Source organism: Octopus sinensis, linkage group LG17 (genome assembly GCF_006345805.1).
Source record: "Octopus sinensis linkage group LG17, ASM634580v1, whole genome shotgun sequence".
NCBI lineage: Eukaryota > Metazoa > Mollusca > Cephalopoda > Octopoda > Octopodidae > Octopus > Octopus sinensis.
Genome location: NC_043013.1, coordinates 34,598,857 through 34,620,459, shown reverse-complemented (window position 1 = coordinate 34,620,459; position 21,603 = coordinate 34,598,857). Strand labels below are relative to the sequence as shown.

Sequence of the window (21,603 nt, the reverse complement as noted above, 5' to 3'; positions counted from 1 at the left end):
AATGTTTCCCTCTCTTTTCTATGAAGAATAGGCTGTAATTCAGCTTTGCTTTTGTTGTTGTTTAACTCTGAGACAAACCTGAATGAGCTATGCTATGATCAAATGTATTCCAGCCTGGACCATCCCTTTTCTGTCAAGCTACAGCACACACGAGATTACATTCGCTCATGTGATTCTTTTTTTGTGTTTTTGATTTTTCTAAGTTAAGGTTTAATTTAAGAGGAATTTGGTTGTTATTTCTAGAAGATCAAGAACTCATGTATACAGAGCCATCTCAACAGCATTATTGGGTTCAGGGAAAATTAGTGCATTGGGCCCTATAGTATTTATTCTTTACCAACAAACCACAGTGTACATAGATTATAATTGAACCTCTAGACACATGAGGCCCTTGGACAACTGCTAAGTGTGCCCATGTCTTAAAACAGTACTACATATATTTCTACACTCCTTGGCTTCATTAATATTCATTGGATATGAAAGTATTTGATGAAATATACCAAGCATTACGCTACAGCCAATTGCATTTCACTACATTGAGCCTCTTTGTACTACAAACTACCTCACATAATCCTTTATGAATAGTCAGTTCATTTCAGTAACACCAAGTCCATGCTATTTCTCAGGTCAGATCCCAAACAATTTGCTGTTGTGCTATTGTGTAGCGCCTTCATTGACCAATGCTGATTAAACACTAGAATTTATAGTTTATATTTTTAATTTTGCGCACATGCATTGTCTGGTTTTCATTTTGTTGACTACACAGTATCGTAGGGTCAGTTGGGCACCATTTGTGAGAAAAGCAGCAACATGATGCAATTCACTCTGGCAGAAATTTGGAAACGACATGCTGTACTGCTTGGTATTTGCCCAGGAAGCTCAAATGCAAGCATTTTAGAGTGCTTGTGTGTCAATCTGAGGACAGTGCTATCTGAGGGCATGTACCAAAAATGATAAAAATCAAACATCTAGTCAGCATCATGATATTTGGCATGATCACTGGTGATGGCAATGTTATGTCCCCATTCATCTTCCCACATGGCCTCAGACTCAGCACAGAAGCCTACATCAAGTGCCTGGAGGATGTAGTGTTGCCCTGAGTCAAGAGGGTGGCTGCTCGAAGACCCTATGTCTGGCAACAGGACTCTGCACCATGCCACACAAGCAGAAGAACCCAGTGATGGCTGTCAGACAATTTCTGAGGCCACATCATCTCTAACATCTGGTCATCTAACTCCCCAGACTGCAACCTCCTTGATTATTATGTGTGAGGCACAGTTGGGCAAGAGACTAACAAAACTCCTGGTAAAACCAAAAATGAACTGAAGGCAAGGATTATGGCAGTATTCACCAACTTAAACAAGGAGACCATCTGGGAGAGTTGCAGGAGAATTGCAGCTCACCACCTTGATGATGAAAATAATTTTCTTTCTCAGTTTGCCAAAAGGCCAGCAATTTTGAGGGGAAGGGTAAGTTGATTACATTGGCACCACAACTTGACTGCTGCCTTATTTCATTGACCCTGAAGGGGCAAAAGGCAAAGTTGACCTGGATGGCCTTTGAACATAGAATGTAAACAGCTCAAAGAAATACTGCTAAGCAGTTTGTCAGCTTTGGTAATAATGTTACCAGCTTGCTACCGTACTACTAGTACTACTAGTAGATTGAGATTGAGGGCACAACTCTGAACAACGTGGAGAGTTTTACATACCTGGGAAGCTGTCTGTCCTCAAACTGCAGCATGGACAAAGATGTCTCCATGAGACTTGCAAAAGCAGGAGCTTCGTTTGGCAGACTTTGGACACGTGTGTGGGCTGAACGAAGCATCAGACTTACCACCAAACTGGCAGTCTATAGGGGAGTCATCATCACCTCTCTGCTCTACAGCTGTGGGACGTGGATACTGTATAGGAGGCAAATGCGAGTACTTGACCAGTTCCACCTCCTCTGCTTGCAACGAATCATGGGAACTTCCTGGGAGGACAGAGTCTCCAACACTGAGGTGCTTTGCAGAGCCGAAATGCCCAGGATCAAAACCCTCATCATGAAGGCCCAGCTCCGATGGGTCGGACATGTAGTCCGAATGGACGACATGCATCTGCCAAAGATGATCTTCTCTGAGCTGGCTTCTGGAGCAAGAAACCCTGGAAGGCCACTGAGGCGATGCTAGGACAGCCTGTAGACTTCTCTTGAGGCCTGTGGTATTTCAGTCCATGGCTGGGAATCGCTTGCCTCTGACCATGGTGCCTGGCATCCAGCTGTTCAAAAGGGTGTTAGGCTGTTCAAGGAAAAGTGCCTCAAGAGCCTAGACCAGAAGCAACAAGCCTGAAAAGAGAGGATCCCCAGCCATACTTCTGCTGTTATGTGCCCAACATGTAGCCACGTCTGTGTGTCTACCTTTGGGTTACATCCCCTTCTGGTGTCACTGATATCATTGTTGAACCCTGACAGACTTCCATTATTATACTAGTACTACTACTATTAATGATAATTCAGGCTCAGAGCAAATTTTGATGGAACTAGTAAATTACATCAAACCTGGTATTTGACTGATACAAAAGCAAGTTATAGCATTTTCTGAGGGAGACTGGGCTGCTGTATCTAGAGGTTGAGCATTGAAAGTGGTAAGCATTTCATCAGGTTTGGTATGGAATCTGCCAGCTTACTACCTTACTGCTTGTTATAAGCTCTCCCCGTTGAGGACGATGTGTGAGTGTTCAGTTTTTTGATGAAAATCTGCACAAATCATTTGTTTATAATGATCAAATGCTCATGCCACACATAAGCTCACTCCCTCCATTAATTGATATTATCTGAACTATGTGTCAGATGTTGGAGCAATTGCAGAGCAATGTGAAATGAAGTGTTTTGCTCAAGAACACAATGCACCACCCAGACTAGGAACTGAAATCACGATCGCTGGATTGTGAGTGCAACACCTTAACCACTAAGCCATACGCCCTCTGTTAGTAATCCTAGTACTAGTACAACTGTTAATAATTTAGACTCAGAGCAAATTTGGACTGAGTTGGTCAATTACATTGATCTGGTAATTGACTGATACAGAATCTAGTTGTGGTATATTCTGAGAAAGATTTGGCAGTTGTATCTCGGTATTTAGTAGGTTGGGCATCCAAAGTGGGACCACCACATCACTTTGGTCATGCAGTTCTGCTGCATTATGAATATTTGGTGTAGAATGTAGAGGAACATGGCCTAATGGTTAGAGCAGTGAACTTGCAGTCGAGGGATCATGTGTTTGAATCTCAGACCGGGCGATGTGTGTGTGTTTATGAGCGAAACACCTAAGCTCTATGCGGTTCTGGCAGAAGATAATGGTGAACTTCTGCTGACTCTTTCACCACAACTTCAAGTGGCGAGCTGGCAGAAACGTTAGCACGCTGGGTGAAATGTTTAGTGATATTTCATCTGCCGTTAACTTCTGAGTTCAAATTCAGCCAAGGTCGACTTTGCCTTTCATCATTTCGAGGTCGATAAATTAAGTACCAGTTAAGCACTGGAGTTGATGTAATCGACTTAATCCCTTTGTCTGTCCTTGTTTGTCCCCTCTATGTTTAGCCCCTTGCGGGCAATAAAGAAATAAGAAATGTTAGGATGCTGGGTGAAATGCTTAGCGGTATTTTACCTGTTGTTACATTCTGAGTTCAAATTCTGCCCAGGTCAATTTTACCTTTCATCCTTTCGTGGTCGATAAATTAAGTACCAGTTGCATACTGGAGTTGATTTAATCAACTGGCTTCCTCCCCCAAAATTTCAGGCCTTGTACCTAGAGTAGAAAAGAATATTTGGTCTAGATGGACAGTGATACAGTCAGGATGGTCAAGTAACATGAATTGATAAAGGAACATATCTGAGATAAAACCAGATCAAGGGAATTGCTAGAAAGAAGACACACACACTGAGATAAGATGAGAAAAATATGCAGAACATTACAAAACACTTGATGCAGGATAGAAATAGTTGGAATTGCATATGCCTAACTATAGAGTATGTTTTGATCTTTTCTCTTATTTGTCCAAGTCATTAGTCTGTGGTCATACTGGAGCACTGCCTTGAAGTGTTTAGTGGAACAAATCAATCCCAGTATTTATTGCCTCTGCCTTAGCGAAGGCAGAGGTGCTGTTCTCAGTCATGTTTGTTTGTTTGTGGACAAGATATCTCAAGAACTGCTGGATGAATTTGGATGAAACTTTCAGGGATGTCTGACCTTGTGATTGGTGCAAACTGATTAGATTTTGAGATCGATCCGGTACCAGACAAGGATTCTGGATTATTTTTTTGTTATATTTACTTTACTTGATTACAATCTAATGTTAACTTTCAAGTCTTTCTCAATTATCTCCCTTTAGGCTGTAACTATTTTGAATGGTGAATTTGTTGACTTTGGCTTGTATTAGATAAGGATAAACTATTTATTATGGTTACTAAATTTTCTACTACCACCTTCACAGTACCGGAAAAGGATTCTGGATTAGTTTTCCAGTTTTTTTTTTTTTTATGTAATTTTTGAGAGTGGTGGGGTTCGTTTTTAGTATTCTCTTTTGTAAGAACAGTCAAGTTTATTTCAGATATTCCCATTTTAAAAAGTCATCTCCAACAAATCATTGAGAGGACGTTGGTGTTGCTTTGGCAGAAGTTTGCGCTCACTGAGTGATCCTGTTTATTTTTGTGTCTTGAACTTCTATTGGTCTCTTTTACTGAACCACTAGGTTACAGGGATGTGAACAAACCAGCCCCAGTTGTCAAGCAACATGAGGGACAAACACAAAAATGCATACACACATACATACATACCTACATACATTATTATTATGGCTGCCCCCTTGTTATCGAGTATGGCCATTGCATGAAGGTTTACTGGTGCTGTGATCGAATGTGTCTTTTTAGCCCCGCTAAAGATCTACAATGTCTTGTACAAAATTGGCAACTAAAACCTTTGCTGGTAATAGCCGGCTGTAGTTGTAACTGGGCTTCATGTACCTTTGCATGTCATTTAAGTCCTCCTGCCGAATTACACTCTCTTCCACATGCCCGACAGATATGATTAGTATGGTGTGTTACACCACCACCAGTGGCCAGGTTGTCACTCATCTGTCTCTTTTTATGACTACGAAGATGACTCTTGAGTCCAGCTTTACTGAGGCAGGGTCTTGCACAGACATTGCATGTCAGCATCAAAGAAGACCCTTCCCTTCTGGAAGTATAACAGTGATGCCCTTCCTGACATCCCTCCTTACTTTCTCATACATACATACATACATATTTATACACAAACACAAATATATATGGCAGTGCATGTATGAGCTACAGTTTTACATATTCTAAAATATGAACAATACAGAGAAGATTAGCATGGCTCCTGTGCTAGAACAACACCCAAATTCATGTTGGGGCCATGCTGGGGCACATGGTGGAGTCCCAGTATGGCTGCAGTCTAATGATTGAAACAAGTAAAAGATTTTTTAAAAATGGTAAAGGATGTACATATAATGGGCTTCTGCAAGTATTTTCATCAACCAAATTCTTTCATAAGGCATTGGTCAGTCAGGGTCTATTGTAGAAGATATGTGTCCAAGGTGCCATATGGTGGGACTGAACCCAAAATCATATGGTTGTGAATCAAGCTTTTTAACCACACAACTATAACTTATATAATTTTTTAAAAAAATTTTGTTAATAAATTTTCCCTCAAAAATATAGAAAGTGAAAGAAATAATATTAATATGATATTACATGACTTAATGTAATTTTTGACTATTTTTCAATTGAGGAAAAAAAAACTTTCTATTCAGAACCTTGTTGTATTTGAGTAGATGCAGACTGTTGTTAGTATGTTATGCAGTAAACAAGCTTCTAAACAGCCAATGCTAACATAGAAAGAAAGAATGAAAGCAAGAAATAAGACATTAAGACAAGATCTCTCCTGTATAATTGAAGCTGATGTATCTGATTTTTCTGATTACTTTCAGAAACATTTAAAGTGCCTCAATACATGTTGCTTGTTTGTCTCTTGATTTTCCTTTCCTTTTTCTATTTCTTTTATTTTGAAACTAGTATCGAGTTAGTTAATTTGAGAATATACACATGTAGAAGAGTGAATACATATACATATATATATATATATAATATATATATATATATATATATATATGTGTTTGTGTGTGTGTGTATGTGTGTGTGCGTGTATGTGTGTGTGATCATATGTATTTTGTATATTCGCATCACGTATGTTTTCGAGTGTGTGTATGTGTGTGCTTGTGTGTGGCGCTTTGATATATAAGAAACCCTGCACTCAAGTTCCTCTGCTGCAAATGAACCTTGCAATGATGTGTTATGCAGCTGCACAGGAAATCTCAATTACTGAATGATAGACACACACACACGTACACACCTGTTTATATATATATATATATATATATATATATATATATATATATATATATGTATGTATATATATTTATATATATATATATATATATATATATATATATATATATATATATATATATAATATATATACATACATATATATATATATATATATATATAATATATATATATATGTATGTATGTATGTATGTATGTATGTATATATATATATATACATATGTGTTACGTATATATGTGTATATGTGCATGTGTTTTCTATTTTCTCGATAATTATTTCAGTCTGCAAAGTTCATTTAAACATTTGTTTTATTTTTTTGCTTTGCTTTTTCACTTTTATACACAGTTTGCTTTGTGCGCTTATATACATGTATGTGGTGTGTGCATACACACACACACACACACACACGTGTCTGTATATATTTATATGTACATGATGTTATATATATATATATATATATATATATATAATATATATATATGATGTTATTTTCTTGTTTTATTCTCCTCTTCCTAATCCTCTCTCTCCCTCTCTCTCTCTCTCTTCCTTTATCTTTTTATCTCTTTCTTATTTTTCTAAATTCTTCCTTTTCATTGTTTTTTTGTTTTCTTTTCCTTTTTAACAATTCTGTTCTTGCTGTTATTGTTGTTGTTGTTGTTGTTGTTATATAGTTATTGTTGTTATTGTTGCTCTTGATTAAATTAACTATCAGTCTGGAGATTACCATCAGAGACTTAAAGAATTTTTGTTTTCATTATATGGTGGGCTTGTGTGTGTGTGTGTATGTATGTGTGTCTCTCCACGTTAATGCCTGCACTACAGTGATTATATATATATATATACATATGTATGAATATATATTTATATATACATATATATGTGTACATATATATATACATATATATATGTGCATATATATATGTATATATATATATATATATATATATATACACATACGTATGTATGTGTGGATATATATATATATGCATGTATGTATATTATGTGCATATGTGTGTGTGTGTGTGTGCTTTACTTTTTTGTTTCTTTGTATTTTTGTTTTTTTTTATATGACAAGCAAATAAATGTCTATCTTGGAGATAGAAGAATCAGTTCTGTGATTAATTTCTCAGTCTAATAATCAATCTGTCTACATTGCTTAATTACTGATGTTCATTGTTATTATCATTATTGTTAATGTTGAGTTTGCTTCCGTTGTTGTTATTGTTATTGTAGTGGTTTGTTGTGTTATACTTTTAATTGAGTGGCACAATGAATGAGATATTTCAACTATTGTGCCATTGACTGCTGACCAGACTAGACCGGACTAGACCAGACTAAATAGTTATGAGTTCAAGCCTTAGAATTTTTACTTCCAGAATGACTGGGTGAAACAGGCACTGGTGTGGCTGTGTGGTAAGAGGTTTTGTTTCCCAGTCACCTGGTAATGGGTTCAGTCCTGCTTTGTGACACCTAGAGCAATGTCTTTAGTATAGCCCCATGCTGATCAAAGCCTTGAGAGTAGATCTGCTTGATGGAAGCTAAACAGAGCCCGCTGTATATGCATGTAGGTGCACAAATGAAATGCAAATACAAACTGCGGAGGTCCAGAGCCAACACCTTGCATTCAGTCTCAGCAGGCCACAAGTGCCCAACCTGTAGGTGAGCCTTTTGAGCCCACATTGGACCGATTGGCCACAGCTGGATACACCTTGACTTGACATCTCCCATGCGATACCCTTGGTTATCCTCAACAACAGATGAACTTATAGAAAATAATGTATGTATGTACGTATGCATGTATGTATGTATATGTATGTATGTATGTATGTATGTATGTCATTATTAAGTCTATTTCAAGATTTCTTGCCAATAGAGAAGAAACCAGTTTCTAACCAAGATCTAAGGCTCCTTCATTGGAATTTCAACATCAACAACAGGGTATTTTTGTTTGTATGTATGTACATATGTATGTATGTATGTATGTATGTATGTATGTATGTGTATGTATGTATGTATGTATGTATGTGCAGATTTGTATGTTTTATATATGTATTCTTATTCATATAGATGCATATCTAGACATGCTCATATATATTTAAATGGTAAACTTCTGGGAAGTTTTACAGACTTTTACAGTTCCAGCGATGGATTGGATCTGTAGTCTTCAATTTAACTTTCTCCTTTCTGGTTTTCAGAAACCTATTAGGTATTGGTATTTAGGCAGTGTGTTACATGTGCCAGGGCCCCAATAATTACAGGTATAAACCTGAACTTGTAATCTGGATAGGGTAACTGCAGATTTCTCAATAGTTCAGCATAGGTGTTCTCTTTTTCACTGATCTTCAGCTTTATGTGAATATATGCTGGGCAGCTAATTTCCACATGTATGTATGTATGTGTGTGGTGTGTGTGTGTGTGAGTGTGAGTGTGTGTGTGTGTGAGTTTGTGTGTCTTCTTGTCTTGATATTGCATGGTAGCTGTATATTCATTGTAACTGTGATACAAGCAGCATCATTCATCTTTGATATTCTGCAAGAACATGCTTGACCATGGAGAAGTATCAGTTTGCTTATAAACAGGCAAGGTTCGAAACAAGAAGAGCATCCAGCCTGTAAAAAATCTGTTCCAATAGATACTGCCTGATCCATGCAAGCATGGAAAGTAGGTGCTAAATCTGTGGCGATGTCAGTATATCATACTCGGAGACGCCTACTGCATGAAAGCTTGATAGTTAAGTAGTCCAACAATATTTGATGCAATAAACCCCGGAAAATTTTTAATTAAACAAAAATCTCTCAGCTCACATTAATCTTCTTCTTCTTCTTCTTCTTCTTCTTCTTCTTCTTCTTCTTCTTCTTCTTCTTCTTCTTCTTCTTCTTCTTCTTCCTCTTCTTCTTCTTCCTCTTCTTCTTCTTCTTCTTCTTCTTCTTCTTTCTTCTTCTTCTTCTTCTTCTTCTTCTTCTTCTTCTTCTTCTTCTTAAGCTGATCAATTCCATAGAGCCTTCCTTCTTGGCAAACATATTTTGCAGCTTGTTGATCATGGCCTATAGGCAACAAGACAGAAGGAACTGATATTATTTTTAATTCAAGCAAAGGCAGCAAGCTGGGAGAATCGTTAGCATGCTGGGCAAAATGTTTAGCAACATCTCGTCTGTCATTACGTTCTGTGTTCAAATCCCACCTAAATCGACTTTGCCTTTCATCCCTTTTGAGATCGCTGAAATAAACACCAGTCGAGCAGTCGATGTTATTGACTTGTTCCCTCCTCTGAACTTGCTGGCCTTGTGCCAAAATTTGAAACCAATGTTAGTTAAAGTAGCTGGCAGAATCATATGGTGGTGGTGTAGTAGGTGTGGTGGAGATGGTAGTGTTGTTGTTGTTGTTGGTGATGGTGGTGGTGGGAATGTTGGAAAGGCAATGGTTGCATGCTTGTATGTTACTAAGTTACCACATTACCAACACAGTAATGACCACCACAACTGCCATCTCCATTACCATCATTACACAGTCCCAATTATTGTCTTCTTCGAAGGGTTGTTTTTCGGTACCTTACCATTCAGTTCTTTTTACCTCCACATCACTACCACCGTTAAGCCTACCATATTTCTACCCCTTCGTGTTTTGGCTAGTCTACATTACTCTGTAAGGAGCATAGGACCAGTTTCCTAGTTTCTCTAGAACATATATTCCTCCCTGGCTGGAACTCTACTCCTTTGTAGAATTACTCATTTCTCCACCTGAGTGGTCTGGAACAATATAAAATGAAGTGTTTTGCTCAAATGCACAACGCATTGCCCAGTCCTAGAATCAAAACCACAATCTTATGCTCCTGATTTCAACACCCTGACCACCACGTCATGCACCTCCACCCACAAAATATCTTACCACAAATTCCCCATCCATTCCCCTCCATACTGTTTTCTTCCCATATTTTCAATCTTCTTCCTGTTATTTTAGTTTTATTACATTTAAAATTTCATGTTTTTTATATTTAATTTTGCATTATTTTATTCTATCTTTTGTTTTATATATATTTCCACTTTTCTATATTTTACATATTTTTTTTTGTCTGTTCTATATTTTCTTTGTTCTTTTCATCTTTTTTCTTCTGTGTATTCCTTTTGCAAGTTCTGTTTTAAAATCAATTTTAGTATTGCAGTTCAATATCGTTTACACAATTTAGTATTTATGATAAGATAATGGTGAAGAAATGATACAGTGGTACCGGGAATGTAACAAATACATTTATGGCAGTGAAACAATAGAATTTCAAAGACATAACTGACGGTCTGCATTAGTTTAGAAAATTTATTTGGAAAATAACTGAACATAAATAAATAACAAAATTAGATAAGATAGTTTGTTTTGAGAATAAGAAGTGAACAAATGTCTGTTGTTTTTCAACAAAGGCCCTTGATCTAATGAAGGGCTCCTGCATGGTACTCCAGATTTCTCCTCTTTCTCACAGCAAGCTAAGTCATTTTATTTTGGGTACTCTTTTACTCTTTTACTTGTTTCAGTCATTTGACTGTGGCCATGCTGGAGCACTGCCTTTAGTCGAGCAAATCGACCCCAGGACTTATTCTTTGTAAGCCTAGTACTTATTCTGTCAGTCTCTTTTGCCAAACCGCTAAGTTACGAGGACGTAAACACACCAGCATTGGTTGTCAAGTGATGTTTGGGGGGACAAACACAGCTACACAAATATATACACACACACATACACACACACATACACACACACACACACACACACACACACACACATATATATATACATACATACATATATACGATGGGCTTCTTTCAGTTTCTGTCTACCAAATCCACTCACAGGGCTTTGGTCAGCCCAAAGCTATAGTAGAAGACACTTGAACAAGGTGCTACGCAGTGGTACATGAACCCGGAACCATGTGGCTGGTAAGCAAGCTACTTACCACACAGCCAATCCTACTCCTACTGTTTGCATTTATGGTACATTACATCTTTTTAGTACCATTGTTGGAATCTGAATGAATTATAGAATCAAGGAGATTACATATGTTGTGAAGAGAAGGGTTTTTGAGCTGTGGAGATTTCGTTGTTTATGCTAGAACACTAGGGGCATAGCAACTTATTGAAGGAGAAATTTTTGGCACATCACACTTATGGAATTGATGCTTTATTTTCCATGGGACTTTGTAAAATGGTGTGTGCATGTGATTGTGTGTGTGAGAGAGAGAGAGAAAGAGAGAGATGAAAATTAATTTATAAAAAAACATGTTAAATGGTACCAGTTTGTCACCAACTGCTATATTTGAAATCATTGAAGGCAATAACAAATGACTGAGACCTTTGGCAATATGCTGTGCTTCAGAAGAAGACCCATCAGACCAAGTGGAATTGTAGTCATGGAAGATACTGGTGTCATGCAAATGGCACCTGTGCTGGTGGCATGTAAAAGCACCCATTATACTTGCAGAGTGGTTGGTGTTAGGAAGGGCATCCAGCTGTAGAAACTATGTCAAATCTGACTGGAACCTTGTGTAGCTCTCCAGCTTACCAGCCTTGGTCAAACCGTCCAACCCATGGCAGTATGGACACTGGAAATTAAATGATGATGATGATGATGGTGGTGGTGGTGTTTGAGAGATAATAGAAAATGATAGAAATCTTAATTTAAGGACTTTATAATACAAGGTATGATTTCCACATTACTTTAGATTTGCGAAGGTGATATATATAAATCAAAGACTGCCAGAAAAGGCAGTGACTCTTAATGTTGTGAGGTTTGGTGAGTAATTGTTCTGCAGAGTCATGCAGACATTGCTTTTGTTGTTATTTCACACTGCGTCAGACCTGATTGAATAAAGTTTCGAGTAAAGGCATTCCAGCCATGACTACTCTGTCGTTCATTCTGGTATAGTCCACTTAGAACTCCATTACCTGGTGTGTTGGTCTTTTTAAAGATAGTGGTAGGGTGTAATTCTCAGTGTGATTTAAAAAAGATAATTTCCAAGGTTGATAAAAGGATGAGAGGCAAAATTGACCTCTGTGGAATTTGAACTCTGAACATGAAGAGGGACAAACTGCCACTAAGCATCTTGCCCAGTGTGCTAACAATTCCACCAGCTCACTGCCTTAAAAAATGATAACAATAATAATCCTTTCTACTAAAGCACAAGGCCTGAAATTTGGAATGAGGGTGGGGCTAGTCAATTGCTTCAACCCCAGTGTTTCACTGGTACTTTAATTTGTCGACCCCCAAGAGGACGAAAAGCAAAGTCAACCTTGGTGGAATTTGAACTCAGAATGTAAAAACAGACAAAATGCCTCAAAGCATTTTGCCTGGCATGCTAACAATTCTGCCAGCTTGCTGCCTTTTTAAGGATAATGATCCTTTCTACAATAGGAACAAGGCCTGAAATTTGAGGGAAGGGGATTAGTCAATCAAATCAACCCAAATGCTCCACTGGTATTTATTTCATTGACCCTAAAAAGATAAAAAGCAAAGTTGACCTCGGCAGGATTTGAACTCACAACATAAAAATTGACATAATGCTGCTGAGCATTTTTCCCTGCATGCTAACAACTCTGCCAGCTTACCACGTTAATAATGATAACACTAATCTTTTCTATTCTCGGCACAAGTCACGAAATTTTAGGGGAGGGGGCCAGTTGATTAGATCAACCCTAGTTGTGCAACTAGTACCTAATTAATTTATTAACCCCAAAAGAATGGAAAAAAAATGTCTACCTTGGTGGAATTTGAATTCATCATCATCATCATCATCATTTAGCGTCCGCTTTCCATGCTAGCATGGGTTGGACGGTTCAACTGGGGTCTGTGAAGCCAGAAGGCTGCATCAGGCCCAGTCTGATCTGGCAGTGTTTCTAAGGCTGGATGCCCTTCCTAATGCCAACCACTCCGTGAGTGTAGTGGGTGCTTTTTACGTGCCACCCGCACAGGTGCCAGACGGAGCTGGCAAACGGCCATGGACGGATGGTGCTTTTTACGTGCCACCGGCACGGGGCCAGGCGAGGCTGGCAACGGCCACATGTAAAAATTGACAAAATGCTGTTGAACATTTTACACAGCATGCTAACAATTCTGCCCACTTACCACCTTAATAATGATAATAATAATGATTATAAATCTGATGCGGTTGCCATGTTGAACAGGTTAAGTGAGTATGCAGAAGATCACTTAACAGCTCATTTAACAGATGTTACTGAATTTATAGTGCATGTGGTATTGAAATTAATCTGTTTAGTAACAATAACATTAACAACAATGAAAAAATAGAAATATTTGGGGAAAATTCAGTGCAAAATTTTAACAGGAAATTTATCTTTTTTTAATTACAGCAAAAAAAAATCTTGTCTTTTTGGAAATTTGACAAAATTATCTCAGATAAGAAAAGCAATCAGAAGAAATAGGGAAATTACAAATCTGAATAATCAGAGCAAGAGAAGGTAGGAGAAGAATTCTTTTTTTTTATTGTAGTTTTGATTTTATTGATATTTATACTTATTTACCTTTTAAAAGGCAGGAAATTTACTTTCCTTTCTCACCTTGTATTTTTAAACCAAAAAAAACCCCAAAAAAAACAGCTTCTACAAAATACTTTCAACAAAAGAAGTTTCTGCAATATATATATATATATATATATATATATATATATATATATATAATATATATATATTATATATGTATACATTATATATATATATATATATACATATATATCTTTATATATAAAAGTGAGGTTGTGTGCTGTCTGTCTCTTACGATTTAGATTCCTAACTACTCCCACATTTTGCGGTGCAGTTTAACCAAAAGCGGGTATCTTATAGTCGTGATTCGTATCGAGCCCTTCTGGGTATTAGCGCATGTCTACGATGAGTCGACGATTTAAAAAAAAATTTACCATCAATTTTTCCCATTTTTAATGCATTTTTGGCATATATAAGGGAAGTAACTCTCTAAAAATTTATTAGTAAATCTCAGAATGTAAAAAGCTACAGTAACACCACCCCCTTTGTGGTTAGCCATATTGAGATGACTATTATACATTACATCTCTAAAAATGCTTATATAGTTTTAATTTGTATATAATATTCCCGCTAGCATGAGTTGGACAATATATGTTAAGCAGATATGTTTATGTGATGTGTGTGTGTATGCAGACATAATTATATATCTTTTATTAAGTCATCTCTCTCTCTCTCTCTTCTCTCTATAAAATAGATATATATATATATACCACACATTATATATACAGTGCGGGTGCACGTAAAAAGCACCCACTACACCACGGAGTGGGTTGCGTTGGAAGGGCATCCAGCCGGTAGAAACACTGCCAGATTTGACTGGCCTGATGAAGCCTTCTGGCTTTCACAGACCCAGTAGAACCGTCCAACCCATGCTAGCATGGAAAACGGACGCTAAATGATGATGATGATGATGATGATAGTTATTTCCCTTACAAACCCAAGCAACGCCGGGCGATACTGCTAGTAGTTAATAAAAAAATATGTATCAGACAGAAGCACACTCTAAAAATATAGAGCAGTAATTATTACAACAAAATTTTATATCTTAGACATAGAGTTACTCAGGGTTTCGCACCCACAAAATTAAAGCCTTGTGGACAGCTCGTCAGATTCTATATAAATACAAAATTTTAAAATATTTACGTTGCAGACATGAGGAAATGCTCAGAATTCAAGGAATCCGAAAAAAAACGTTAATAGGTATGGGTTATTTACCCTTAAGCAGAGGGATAAAAAAAAAGAATAAGAAAATAAATATCTGTAAAGTGCTTATCTTGCGTAATCAGACAGTGGAGTTTGGTACAGTCCACTGACTTGCTAACTCTTGTCAGACCATCCAACCCATGACTGCATGGAAAACAGACATTAAATGATGATGATGACGACGATGATTAATTTTATATAGTCTGACGAGCTGTCCACAAGGTTTTAGCTTTGTGGGTGCAATACCTTGAGTAACTCTATGTCCAAGATATAAACTTTTGTTGTAATAAATATATATATATGTTGTAACCAAATGTGAATCGTTAGTGATTTTTTTTTCCTCCATCTTCCTTTTCTTTTGGACTTTCCTCTGTCTGCTGTTTCTGAAGAAGAGCTTTGCTCAAGACATAAAACTACCCTTCTTTCCTTCCCCGAGCATCAGCTAATACTTTACATGTACCACATCCTCACGATGTTGCTTTTTTGTGTTTGTTCTTCCTTTTTGGTGGATTTACTATATATATATATATTGGTAAAAATGGTAAGATAACAAAAGAAAGAAAGAGACTTCAATATTATGTAAATAGAGGAAATTTATCTGTAAAATAATATGTGACAATTATTCAATAGCCAAGATAAAACTCTGAGTTTTGGATGCCGAGGTGGAAATTCCACAACACCATCTCTTCGGTTATCTGGCCAGATAACCGAAAGATGGTGTTGTGGATTTCCACCTCGGCATCCAAAACTCAGAGTTTTATCTTGGCTATTGAATAATTGTCACATATTATTTTGTATATATATATATATATATATATATATATATATATAATATATATATATATATACATATATATATACATACATATATATGAAAGAAAAATGTTTATACAATCTATTTCCTCCATTGTTATGGAAAATGTTTGTTTAAGTCTGTTTACATTTAGGATTTAAATATATACACATTAAGAAATATGTATATAAGTTTCTTTTATAAGGATTGTATGTCATATGTGAATCCAGGTATAAGTAATAGCACCATAATATATAGGATTAAAAAAAAAGCTCTGCGATTGGTAAAATTGCAGAAAGCTACTTGCAGGACTCAAATTACATAAGGACTTGAATTACATATGTACACACTCATACACACATATATATGGTGAAGGAGCACAGCTTAGTGGTTAGGGTGTTCACTCATGATCATAAGATTGCAAGTTTGATTCTTTGCAGTGCATTGTGTCTTTGAGCAAGAAACTTGATTCCCCCTTGCTCCAGTCCATTCAGCTGGCAAAATTGAGCTGTATCTGTATTTCAAAGGGTCACCCCTGTCATACTCTTGTGTTAGGCTGAATCTCCCTAACATCTACATTAAGGGTTTGTATGTCTGTGCAGTGCACATCCACTTGCACATTAATTTCATGAGCAGGCTGTTCTGTGGTCCAGATCAACCGCTGGTTATAGATGCAGGTGTGGCTGTGTGGTAAGAAGTTTGTATCAGAGCTACATTGTTCTGGGTTCAGTCCCACTGTGTGGCACCTTGGGTAAATGTCTTCAACTATTGCCCCAAACTGACCAAAGTCTTGTGATTGGATTCAGTAGATGGAAATTGAAAGAAACATGTCTATCTATCCATCCATCCATCCATCCATCTACCCATCTATCTAACTCTGTGTGTGTGTTTCTTTGTGTCTGAGGACTCCCCTACCACTGCTTAACAATTATTGTGTTTGCATCTCTCTAACTTCGCAGTTCAGCAAAAGAGACCAATAGAATAAGTACCTCGCTTGCAAGAAAACAAAAAAAAACAGTACTGGGTCTCATCAATCAACTAAAAATCCTTTAAAGTGATGGCCCAGCATGGCCACTGTCAACCGACCCAAACAAGTAAAAGGTAAATGCTAAAAGATTGTGTGGTAAGAAGCTTGCTTTCCAACCATATGGTTCTGGATTCACTCCCACTGTGTGGCACCTTGCACAATTTAATTTTTTCATTGTTGAATTGATAAAAGGTGATTTTTTTTTTCTAATTTATATATTATATTTTGTGAAATTTTATTTAGTATTTCTAAATTGAGATTTTCCCTGTAAGTTTGGAATAATATTCCATAATATTATACACATATATATATATATATATATATATATATATATACATGACAGGCTTCTTTCAGTTTCTGTCTTCCAAATCCACTCACAAGGCTTTGGTTAGCCTGAAGCTATAATACAAAATACTTGCCCAAGGTGCCACACACTAGGACTGAACCTACAACCATGTTGTTGGGAAGTAAGGTTCTTACCACACAGCCATGCCTGCACCTATATATATATATACATTATCATCATCATCATCACTATTTAGCATCTGTTTTCCATGCCGGCCTGGGTTAGATGGTTTGACTGAAACTGGTAAGCTGGAGAGCTACACCAGGTTCTAATCTGATTTGACATGGTTTCTATGGCTGGATGCCCTTCCTAATGCCAACCACTCCAGAGAGTGTAATGAGTGCTTTTAACATGCCACCAGCACAGATGCCAATTACTTGACTCCAGCATTAGGCACACACACACACACACACATATATAGATATAGGATAAAAAATTATTAATTTAATAATAAATTTTACCAAGTCATTTCAGTATGGAAAATAACCATATTCGATAAAAACTTATACAAGAAGTCTTTCTTATATATAACTAGCAGTATCGCCCAGCGTTGCTTGGGTTTGTAAGGGAAATAACTATACAAGCAATTTTAGAGATGTAAAGTATAATAGCCATCTCAATATGGCTAACCACAAAGGGGGGTGTTACTGTAGCTTTTTACGTTCTGAGATTTAATAATACATTTTTAGAGAGTTACTTCCCTTATATAATAGCAAAAAAAAATGCATTAAAAATGGGAAAAAATGATGGTAATTTTTTTTTTAAATCGTAGACTCATCGTAGACGCGCACTAATACCCAGAAGGGCTCGATATGAATCTCAACTCTAAGATACCCGCTTTTGGTTACACTGCACCGCAAAATGTGGGAGTAGTTAGGAATCTAAATAGTAGGAGACAGACACACAACTTCACTTTTATATATAAAGATTATAACAATAATTAATGGTTTAGCAACAAGTTGCTTCACCGCATACTGAAAATTTAGAAATAGCAGATAACCATATCTGTAACTCAGATATGTTTATCTGTGGAGTCATATTTTGTAGTGAAAAGAAATAAGTCTTTTGGCTGCTATTTCTAAATTTTCGGTATGTGGTGAAGCAACTTGTTGCTAAACCCTTAATTATTGTTATAATTATAAATATATATATATATTTCTGTGTATGCATGTGTGTTTGTATGTTTATGTGTTTGTGTGTGCATGTTGAATTTGATGAAACAAATTAAATAAAAAGAAGATATGAATATGAAATTAATAAGCAAACAACTCAATATAATGGAGCCAAAAAAACTGGAAATAGAATAACTGAATGATTCACAGAAAGAATATAAACGATATGGTACTAATGAAATATATATTCAGAATAAAATTAATGAAATTATGCCTATGTGTATGTATCTAGCAATTTATTTATCGGTCTGTGTGGCACATGTATTTGTTTGTCTATCTCTCTGATCTATCTGTCTATCTGTATGTAGGTATGTTATTCTGTTTATCTATCGATCTACCTATCTATCTATCTATCTATCTATCTATCTATCTATCTATCTATCTATCTATCTATCTATCTATCTATCTATCTATCTATCTATCTATCTGTCTATCTCTATCTATCTATCTATCTATCTATCTATCTATCTGTCTATCTATCTATCTATCTGCACATACACACATAGATATATATGCATATATATATATAATATATATATATATATATATATATATACACATATATATGTATATATATGTGTGCACATATATATGTATACATATATACATATACATATGCATACATATGTATATATATATATATATATATATATATATATATATACACATATATATGTATATATATATATACATATACATATACATATGCATACATATGTATATACATATACATATACATATGCATACATATGTATATACATATATATATATACACATACATATGTATATACATATATATATATATACACACACATACATACATACATACATATATACACATACGTACATATATATATATATATACACATACATATGTATACATATATATATATATGTATACTTTTAGATTATTCTTGACAATCTCTTTCCTATAAGTATTTCATTTTTAGTATATATATGTCTTCCATCTAAAAGTTCTTGTGTTTCAATATGGAATCACTTGAACTGCATTTTGTCAATATTAACATTACGAAATGCATTTGCCTGCTACATACACACCCACAAGCACACAGGCATATATACATACAAATATACATTTAAACACACCCACACAAAAATACACACACATGCATGTACTATGTACACATACATTTATGCAAATGTGTATCTGCATAGACAGTTTATCTCATCATCTATATTCTTGTGTATGTATAGGTGTCTCTGTATATTTCACTCTTTCTATGTATACATACACATACAGAAAGTGTGTGTGTGTGTGTGTGTGTTTGAATTGGTGTGTGTGTGTCTGTGTGTATTTAATGTGTATATGTATATTTGTACACGTGTGTTTGCATACGTACATATATTTTAATCTTTGATGGAGAAAAGAAAAATTTTTGCTTCATCTTTCTGAAGAAGCAAAGCAGGTTAATCCAGATTAGATGCTGGTATATAACAACAACGACAAGCACAAGAACATCAAGAACAAGGACAAAAACCACTTCATCAACTGACACAACTATAACAAAAAGCAAACAAACAAAACCACAAACACAACAACAACAACAACAACAGTAATGACTGCGATCCCCAACCACCCTAGAACCACCACCACCATCACTAACAACAACAACAACAACAATAACAACAAAAGTAACTACAGTAATGTTAAAGCTACCAGAGGACAAAAATGGTGTTTGATTTTAAGAATCACTGAATGTGAAAGACTTTGTTATCCAAGAGGAGAAGACCCTGTCAAATATCTGGACATATTCACTGTTAATGGAAATGACTCGTAGAAAAGGGGATTATGATTAACATTTAAAAATATAATTCTACAAGAGAATGCCGGTGCAGAGATGATGCATCTAGATGGTTGCATTGACCATGAGATTCACCATGCCATGTATGTTATGCGCATGTAGATAGGAAGATAAGAAATGTAGTGTGTCAACAGACTTAACCTAAATCTTCAAAATTTATTAATCTAAGTTGTAATGTTTCGTATAGAGATATATTTCTATATATATGTTTGTATGTATTTTCTCACAAGCTCTCTCTTTTTATCTTTCTTTCTCTCTCTCTCTCTATATGTGTGTATATATATATATATATATATATAGAGAGAGAGAGAGAGAGAGAGAGATGAATTAATAAAATATATATATATTATGTCTGCATACACACACACATACACAAACATATACATGCTTATACATATATTGTCCAACTCATGCTAGCATGGAATATTATATACAAGCTCACACACAAGCATACATCATTATCATCATTTAAGATCGAACTTCTGTGTACATTTATATACATACATATATATATATATATATTATATATATATATATTATATATATATATATAATCTAACCCATTACAGTTACACAAGAACTACTTTCATACACACATACTTTACATATATACATACATTACATACATACTTAAATATATACATATTAACATACAAGCATTACATTACTTATATATATACATACATTGGGGCCCTGGGATATATAACACGTTGCCTAAATACCAATCTTGAGGAAATAGGCTTCTCAAAATCAGAAAGGAGAAAGCTGATTTGAAGACTATAGATCCAATCCATCACTGGAACTGGAAAAATCTGTAAAACTTTCCCGAAGTTTATCATTTAAGTATATATGAGCATGGCTAGATATGCAACTATATGCATGAGAAGACATACATAAAGCAAAACAAACAAATCTGCACATATATTTACATACATACATGCAAAAGTACTCTGTTGAAATTCCAATGAAGGAGACTTGGATCTTGGTTAGAAACTGACTTTTTCTCTACTATCAAGAAATTTTGAAATAAACCTGAACTGTGACATACATACATACATACATACATACATACATACATACATACATACATACATACATACATACATACATACATACATACATACATACATACATACATCTGTATATTTGTGTGTCCACAAGTTTGCACAGGCATAGTTGTGCAATAATAAAGTTTGCAACATAACTTCATAGATTTGGCCCTCCTTTTACTTTGAGGCACCTTGGATGTGTCCTGCTCTAGCTTTGGGTAGAACTCTTCCTTTATAGTGAAAGC

At 35.7% G+C, this 21,603-nt stretch overlaps 1 protein-coding gene and 1 pseudogene across 3 annotated transcripts in view; both read left to right on the top strand.

Moving 5' to 3' along the window:
- The window catches only part of LOC118766775, a 250,329-nt gene that overhangs the window by 105,468 nt on the left and 123,258 nt on the right, over positions 1 to 21,603 (top strand). For all 3 annotated transcript variants that reach the window (XM_036510483.1, XM_036510484.1, XM_036510485.1), the window contains exon 2: positions 13,757 to 13,864. The gene's annotated coding sequence lies outside the window, so the exon portion shown is untranslated. The remainder of the gene's footprint in view (positions 1 to 13,756; positions 13,865 to 21,603) is intronic.
- LOC115221146 lies at positions 5,319 to 5,408 on the top strand (annotated as a pseudogene).